This window comes from Oncorhynchus masou, chromosome 1 (assembly GCF_036934945.1).
Source record: "Oncorhynchus masou masou isolate Uvic2021 chromosome 1, UVic_Omas_1.1, whole genome shotgun sequence".
In the NCBI taxonomy this organism is placed as follows: Eukaryota; Metazoa; Chordata; class Actinopteri; order Salmoniformes; family Salmonidae; genus Oncorhynchus; species Oncorhynchus masou.
The window spans coordinates 58,536,317-58,545,692 of NC_088212.1; positions in this window are offsets into that span (position 1 = coordinate 58,536,317).

Below are 9,376 nucleotides of genomic sequence, written 5' to 3' on the forward strand. Positions count from 1 at the left end.
ACTGCGGTGTGCTTATCAATGCACCATCACAAGCACATTTTTCCCCCACTCCTATTGGTAAAATAATTGTATTAAGTCATACTGTGCGTGACATAACACATTTTTAACACATAAAAAAATCATTAAATTAATAAAATATTTAATCAGTCGTCTTCCTCAAATTAAAGGGACGAGGACGCAGCGTTGAAAAATAAATGTACACATACATGTTATTCAATCATTGCACCCAAACTGCTTGCGAGTTAGCTGCGTGGTTAGGCACTAAAATAGAACTTGGTTGTATTTGTGACGTTCGACGAGGTGCAAGTGCCTCTCTTATCTCCTTATTGGTTTTTAGGAGTATATACACACGTGCCATCTCCTCATTGTTTTTTAGGAGCATATACCCATGTGGGTGATTGAAAGATGAACTGAGGTCCACACTCCAGTCGGTTGTGGTAATGCACCTTTTAAAGTTGGTTGCCAACCGCCATATAAAGTCCAAAGAAGAAGAAGAAGCCTGAAGGAGGAGATTACTAGTTTATCTGTGGATTAATTGTTGGAGTAGAGGACCTTGTGCATATCAGGTAAAATATCAACCCAATATTTATAACCCAGGACAAATTAGCTAGCGACAGCAAGCTAACTAGCTAAATTGACATAAATGTTTAATATTTTTGACCTGTTCCCAAATTAATATAGTTGGTTTAGTGACCTGATCACGTCTGGTGTGGGCGGACAAAATCAACATGGGCGCGATGGCGCACACAGACGGACTCGTGCGTGTGGTCTGGTCAGCATGTTAGCCATGAGTTAGCCTGCTCCAGAGCAAGTTGGTTCTGAAGGATTCGCCACCATAGAAATGTACCTGGATAAAAAGTGAGTCAATTTCATATGACCGGTTATCCGAGTTGAACTCAGTTGACCAAAGTTACCTTGCTAACGCCCTTAAAACTGCTTCGTAGGACACCCATCTGGTATTGTTTTGCAATGTTTTGACTGATTTCATGTCAATGCTAATATGGCAAGCTAGCTAGCTAACCAACAATTGTAACAATGTGTTTGAGGGACAGCAAGTGTTCATTGTGCAAATATATTTATGTTTCCAAAAAACATTTGGAGACTAAATATACACTGAACAAAAATATAAACTCAACATGCAACAATTTCAAAGATTTTACCGAGTTACAGTTCATATAAGGAAATCAGTCAATTGAAATAAATAAATAAAATCTATGGATTTCACATGACTGGGAATACAGGTATGCATCTGTTGGTCTCAGATACCTTAAAAAAGGTAGGGATGTGGATCAGAAAATCAGTCAGTATCTGGTGTGACCACCATTTGCCTCAAGCAGTGCGACACATCTCCTTCATATAAAGTTCATCATGCTGTTGATTGTGGACTGTGGAATGTTGTCCTACTCCTCTTCAATGGCTGGGCAAAGTGGATGAGTATTGGCGGGAACTGGAACATGCTGTACATGTCGATACAGAGCATCCCAAACATGCTCAATGGGTGACATGTCTGGTGAGTATGCAGGCCATGGCAGATTTTCAGCTTCCAGGAATTGTTTACAGATCCTTGTGACATAGGGCCGTGTATTATCATGCTGAAACATGAGGTGATAGAGGTGGATGAACGGCACGACAATGGGCCTCAGGATCTTGTCACTGTATCACTGTGCATTGAAATTGCCATCGATAAAATGTAATTGTGTTTGTTGTCCGTAGCTTATGCCTGCCCATACCATAACCCCACCACCACCATGGGGCATTCTGTTCATAATGTTGACATCAACAAACCGCTCCCCACACAACACCATACACGCAGTCTGCTATCTGCCTGGTACAGTTAAAACTGTGATTCATCCGTGAATTGCACACACTTCTCCAGCATGCTAGTGGCCATCGAAGGTGAGCATTTACCCACTGAAGTTGGTTATGACGCTGAACTGCAATCAGGTCAAGGCCCTGGTGAGGACGACAAGTACGCAGATGAGCTTTCCTGAAATGGTTTCTGACAGATTGTGCAGAAATTATTTGGTTGTGCAAACCCACAGTTTCATCAGCTGTCGTTGTGGCTGGTTTCAGATAATCCCACAGGTGAAGACATCGGCTGTGGAGGTCCTGGGTTGGTGTGGTTACACGTGGTCTGTGGTTGTGAGGCCGGTTGGAAGTACTGCCAAATTCTCTAAAATTATGTTGGAGGCACCTTATGGTAGAGAAATTAACATTAAATTCCCTGGCAACAGCTCTGGTGGACATTCCTGCAGTCAGCATGCCAATTGCACGCTCCTTCAAAACTTGAGACATCTGTGGCATTGTGTTGTGTGACAAAGCTGCACATTTTAGAGTGGTCTTTTATTGTCCCCAGCACAAGGTGCACCTGTGTAATGACCATGCCGTTTAATCAGCTTCTTGCTATGCCACACCTATCAGGTGGATGGATTATCTTGGCAAAGGAGAAATGTTCACTAACAGGGATGTAAACAAATGTGTGCCCACATTTTGAGAGAAATAAGCTGTGCTGCTGCATATCCCAAAACATAATCCTAATGAGAGGATTACAGGTTGTCATCACTTAACATAACGCCCACCTGACCACCTCCCAGCCACTGCCTCCTCCCACTTCTCTGTTTGTCTTTGATGATTGCTCCACGTTGACACTTGTCAAGCACCCCCCCCCCCCCCCACACACACACACACTTTTTGTGCATATGGAACATTTCTGGGATCTTTTATTTCAGCTCATGAAACATGGGACCAACACTTTACATGTTGCGTTTATATTTTTGTTCAGTGTAGTTTACATGTTGTCAACATAAGCCAACCCCGTCTGTTTTGCTCCATAGTTCACCACACGTCGGTTTTGTTGCTAAACAACCAACTAATCTATAAAACAGCCTGCTCGTCAGCTCTGATCCAGCAAGGTCCTAAAACCAGCCTGTTAAACTGCATTTTTTTATTGGGATTGGAAGGAGTTTAATTTTAATTACTGGTATTGAACTATACTCTGCCATACCCAATTGACACCCCTGCTTTTCAGTGACTTCTATAACAACTCAATGTGTTAGTTGCACACAGTAAGCCTATTGTATTGGGTAAGCTTATTTTATGTTGCATGTAAACTAAAGGTATATTATTTTCAAAGTTGTACAAACGTTGTCAGTCTACTAAGTGATCCCTGGACTGATTAAATTGAGAATTCTATATCATCAATTGCAATTGAGTTAGGAAGGAAGCCTGTATCTTTGTAGTGACTGGATGTATTGATACACCATTGAAAACCTCATTAATAACCTCACTGCGCTCAAAGGGATATTCAGTGTCTGCTTTAAAATGTTTTTTTGCACATTTACCAATTGGTGCCCTTCTTTGTGAGACATTGAAAAAACCTTTGATCTTTGTGGTTGAATCTGTACTTGAAATTCACCACTTGATTGAGGGACTCTACAGATAATTGTATGTGTGCGGTACGGAGATGGGGTAGTCGTTCAAAAAGAATGTTAACCACTATTATTGAACACAGAATGAGTCCATGTGATTTGTTAAGCACAACTTAGACTTGCCATAACAAAGGGGTTGAATACTTATTGATTCAAGACATTTGAGCTTTTTGTTTGTTATGAAAATGTGTTTTTTTTTTAAATACCACAAACAAAATTCCCCTTTGACACTATGGGGTATTGTGTGTGGATCAGTAACACAGAATGTCAATTTGATCCATTATAAATTCAGGCTGTAACACAATAAAATGTAGAACAAGTAAAGGGGTGTGGATACATATTACTACCACATAAATACACTTATTGTAAAATGGGATCCATCATTGGCCAGTTTCAGATTCAGGTGATGACATCCATAGGTAACTCTAGTTCATTCCTTCTTGCAGCTGCTGCACACACTACCACTCCTTCTATTCTTTGTTGGTGTGATCTCACACTGGTTGAACATGCATACTTCGTTTTCACACGTCAGAGCTTTGTGGTAGGTTATTGCATGGCCCTTTTGTTTAAAGAAAAATAATATATATTCTTTATTTAACTAGGCAAGTCTGTTAAGAACAAATTCTTATTTACAATGACGGCCTAGGAACAGCGGGTTAACTGCCTTGTTCAGGGGCAGAACGACAGATTTTTACCTTGTCAGCTCAAGGATTTGATCAAGCAGCCCTTCAGTTACTGGCCCAACACTCTAACCACTAGGCTACCTGCAGGTTTAATGCTTCATGAGCACTAGGAATTCACTCCTTTCTCATTCTTTGTGATAGCAAAGCTACAATTATGTGCCTTTCCCCTTCGGAACGGGATGCCGTTTTTATAGCCGTAGAAGTGAGATGATGTGTCGTCTGTTGAAGTTCTGCTTTGTTAGTAACATACAATACGAGTGCTGTTCCGTGTTAGTGGAGGGTGGGTTGTATTATCTACTGTATATAGATAGTACTGTATGTTTGTATTGTGTTTATGTTAATATATTAAGTATATGTGTGTTTTAAAGAGTACACGCTCACTGTCTGAATGGACCTCCAGTTATTTATCAGAGAGAGAGAGATAGAACACAGAATGATTTTCTCGGAATTAAAATGCTGCTCTATTTTTTTTAACCTTTATTTAACTAGGCAAGTCAGTTAAGAACAAATTCTTATTTTCAATGACGGCCTAGGAACAGTGGGTTGACTGCCTGTTCAGGGGCAGAATGACAGATTAGTACCTGGTCAGCCCGGGGGTTTGAACTTGCAACCTTCTGGTTACTAGTCCAATGCTCTAACCACTAGGCTACCCTGCCTCCCTATAGTGGAGGGTGGCCTGACTGAGTGTCCCGAGGCCCTGCTGCTGTTGCAACTCTCTCACACAGGTGTGCAGTACATCAGCTGTAGGCTGGGTGACGAGTGCTGGTGTCTTGCCACCAACCTGTGCTGCTGCATATCCCAAAACAAATAGCTGCCTAATGAGAGGATCACAGGTTGTCAATCACTTAACACAATGTTCACCTGACCACCTCCCAGCCACTGCCTCCTCCCACTTTTCTTTGTCTTTTGAGGATTGTTCCACGTTGACACTTTGTCTCCACTCCGCCATGGACTTCGATGCATTGAGCTCACTTTCTTTCCTCATTGGGTGTCATGCATGCACCCTATGCTAATACAGGGTCATCCCTCCAGACATCCTTGACCTATAGAGGTTAACGACCTTAGGGCGGGGTGGCATTTTCAGTATAGCCTATGGTTTGTGAAATGTGCTTTGGTAAACTTCTGCAAAAGTTTGCTGGTCATGACGTTTCAGTTTTAGTAATGTGGGTGTAACTGTGTTTGTCTATTGTACTTTACAGAGCGAGATTCCTGCCCAGTTGATAATTGCACACCTATTGAGCTGTGAAAATGGAAGACTTTACACTACTACTGTTAGTTAAAGGCTCTGTTGTGTGAATATGTGAATTTGAGTAGATGGTTTATTTCCATTGATGGATCAACTCTCTGTGTCTTACTCTTCATGGAGTAATAGTTTAGTATGGGGACCTTGGTACTACAGAGTTCAGAACCATCTGGTCCATGGAGGTCCAGGCCTCTCTCCTTCATTAGAGGGGCTGGTCCTATGTACGATGTCTCTGAAAGTATAAATCGTGGCCCTTGGAAGAAGACCACCTCAGGGACCCCCTGATGCCACAATAAATCACAGACCTATAATGGAAAGCCAACTACACAAGGAGTGTTAAAGTACTGTGTAACAGGTATCAAAGATTAATGGGCAGCATTCTTAGTCTATTGGCTATGGCAGTGCCCGACCCCCACGACCCCTGCTGTAAATCAAAAGAACAGCTCTGAAGTCTGCACAAAAACAAAACCTGAATGGGGAATCTGAATATCTTTCACATAACACTGTTAATAAGTGAAAGCCCACTTTAAAGAGGTCATAATAAATCATTTGTCATAAATTGGGTCTGGTTAGGAGAACTTTTGCCACCATCATTATAAACTAAACACACGTTTTGTATGTTGATGGTGATCTGGTTTGGCTGCCACAGAGCTAAGCCACCATGTTTAGTTAAGTACTTAGGTATTAATGCACTGATGGAGCTAGGAACACAAGCATTTCGCTACACCCGCAGTAACATCTGCTAAATATGTGTATGCGACCAAAAACATTTGATTTGATTTGTACATACATCTCTCTTTTTCTTTCTCACTCTCCACTGTTTTTCACTTACACATAATGTATTAACATACATGGCCTCTCGATTGTTGAAATAACATTTATTCTACACAAATTACTTCATCACTTTTGCATGCAATTAGACAAAGATTGAATCTCATTGTGAGGGGCCCAACACTCCCCCACACCACTGTCTCTGTGATCCATCTCTCCACCACTCCCAAAGACACTCGCTCCTCAAAGCCACCTTTTATTTGGCTTATGGTGATCAAGATTAATTTGGTGCCAAAGGAAGTCAAAAGGATTCCCAGTTCACCGCCAGTAGAGGCCAAACCCTAGGCAGGCCCCTTTCTTTCTGCAGAGATTAATGGAGACGTGGCAGATTGCTCTCTCTCTGTCTGTCTGTCTGTCTGTCTGTCTGTCTTTAAGGAGGCCCATAGCCCTAGTCAGGTCAGATGTTTCTCGGCCATTTCTCTACAACTCAAAGACAAAAAGAGTAAAACTCAAATGTTTGGTTAGTCATCAAACTCACTGAGTAGGTGGGACACTGGCTTTGCCTGGATCTATCTGACTGACCAATAATAGTAAATAGATTACTGATTGGACTACCATAGTAAGAATTACAGTTCTGCAAAATTATGTTTCTCAGAAGTGTGGTTACTTGAATGGTTCAATGAGTTTTGAGATGCTCTGACTCCATGCATCAGACTGAGAAAGACAGGAATCTCTGTTCTCAACCAGGGGCTCTGGCAAAAAGGCCACAGGGAACACATTTGATAGTCAGTAGGTCCATTCATACAGAGCATGGTTGACACCAGAAGTATCTCTGGGTTCAAGGGTCAGAGGCAGCCTGCGTGCCTGACATAACTGCTTTATGTTGGCCATCTCATGTGTTCAACTCGTGCTGATGTAAAACTATATTGTACACTGTATTGTACACTGGAAATCCGAGCAAGGGTAGCATTCCAGAGGGACATTAGAGACTGTAACGTTCTGTGCTTCACGGAAACATGGCTCACTGGAGAGACGCTATCCGAAGCGGTGCAGCCAACGGGTTTCTCCACGCATCGCGCCGACAGAAACAAACACCTTTCTGGTAAGAAGAGGGGAGGGGGTGTATGCCTTATGGCTAACGAGGCATGGTGCGATGAAAGAAACATACAGGAACTCAAATCCTTCTGTTCACCTGATTTAGAATTCCTCACAATCAAATGTAGACGGCATTATCTGCCAAGAGAATTCTCTTCAATTATAATCACAGCCGTATATATCCCCCCCCCCCAAGCAGACACATCGATGGCTCTGAACGAACTTTATTTAACTCTTTGCAAACTGGAAACCATTTATCCGGAGGCTGCATTCATTGTTGCTGGGGATTTTAACAAGGCTAATCTGAAAACAAGACTCCCTAAATTTTATCAGCATATCGATTGCGCAACCAGGGGCGGAAAAACCTTGGATCACTGTTACTCTAACTTCCGCGACGCATATAAGGCCCTGCCCCGCCCCCCTTTCGGAAAAGCTGACCACGACTCCATTTTGCTGATACCTGCCTACAGACAAAAGCTAAAAAAAGAAGCTCCCACGCTGAGGTCTGTCCAAAGCTGGTCCGACCAATCTGACTAGGCTCCAATTTGTTTACCGCTCAAATAGGTCCACAGACGATGCAATCTCAACCACACTGCACACTGCCCTAACCCATCTGGACAAGAGGAATACCTATGTGAGAATGCTGTTCATCAACTAAAGCTCGGCATTCAACACCATTGTACCCTCCAAGCTCGTCATTAAGCTCGAGACCCTGGGTCTCGACCCCGCCCTGTGCAACTGGGTACTGGACTTCCTGACGTGCCGCCCCCAGGTGGTGAGGGTAGGTAACAACATCTCCTCCCCGCTGATCCTCAACACTGGGGCCCCACAAGGGTGCGTTCTGAGCCCTCTCCTGTACTCCCTGTTCACCCACGACTGCGTAGCCACGCACGCCTCCAACTCAATCATCAAGTTTGCGGACGACACAACAGTGGTAGGCTTGATTACCAACAACGACGAGACGGCCTACAGGGAGGAGGTGAGGGCCCTCGGAGTGTGGTGTCAGGAAGATAACCTCACACTCAACGTCAACAAAACTAAGGAGATGATTGTGGACTTCAGGAAACAGCAGAGGGAACACCCCCCTATCCACATCGATGGAACAGTAGTGGAGAGAGTAGCAAGTTTTAAGTTCCTCGGCATACACATCACAGACAAACTGAATTGGTCCACTCACACAGACAGCATCGTGAAGAAGGCGCAGCAGCGCCTCTTCAACCTCAGGAGGCTGAAGAAATTCGGCTTGTCACCAAAAGCACTCACAAACTTCTACAGATGCACAATCGAGAGCATCCTGGTGGGCTGTATCACCGCCTGGTACGGCAACTGCTCCGCCCTCAACCGTAAGGCTCTCCAGGGGGTAGTGAGGTCTGCACAACGCATCACCGGGGCAAACTACCTGCCCTCCAGGACACCTACACCACCCGATGTTACAGGAAGGCCATAAAGATCATCAAGGACATCAACCACCCGAGCCACTGCCTGTTCACCCCGCTATCATCCAGAAGGCGAGGTCAGTACAGGTGCATCAAAGCTGGGACCGAGAGACTGAAAAACAGCTTCTATCTCAAGGCCATCAGACTGTTAAACAGCCACCACTAACATTGAGTGGCTGCTGCCAACACACTGACACTGACTCAACTCCAGCCACTTTAATAATGGGAATTGATGGGAAATGATGTAAATATATCACTAGCCACTTTAAACAATGCTACCTTATATAATGTTACTTACCCTACATTATTCCTCTCATATGCATACGTATAAACTGTACTCTATATCATCGACTGCATCCTTATGTAATACATGTATCACTAGCCACTTTAACTATGCCACTTTGTTTACATACTCATCTCATATGTATATACTGTACTCGATACCATCTACTGTATCTTGCCTATGCTGCTCTGTACCATCACTCATTCATATATCCTTATGTACATATGCTTTATCCCCTTACACTGTGTATAATACAGTAGTTTAGGAATTGTTAGTTTGATTACTTGTTGGTTATTACTGCATTGTCGGAACTAGAAGCACAAGCATTTCGCTACACTCACATTAACATCTGCTAACCATGTGTATGTGACAAATACAATTTGATTTAAAGGGATTGCATTGAATTTGACTGTAACTTACAGGCAGCTCATTGGCAA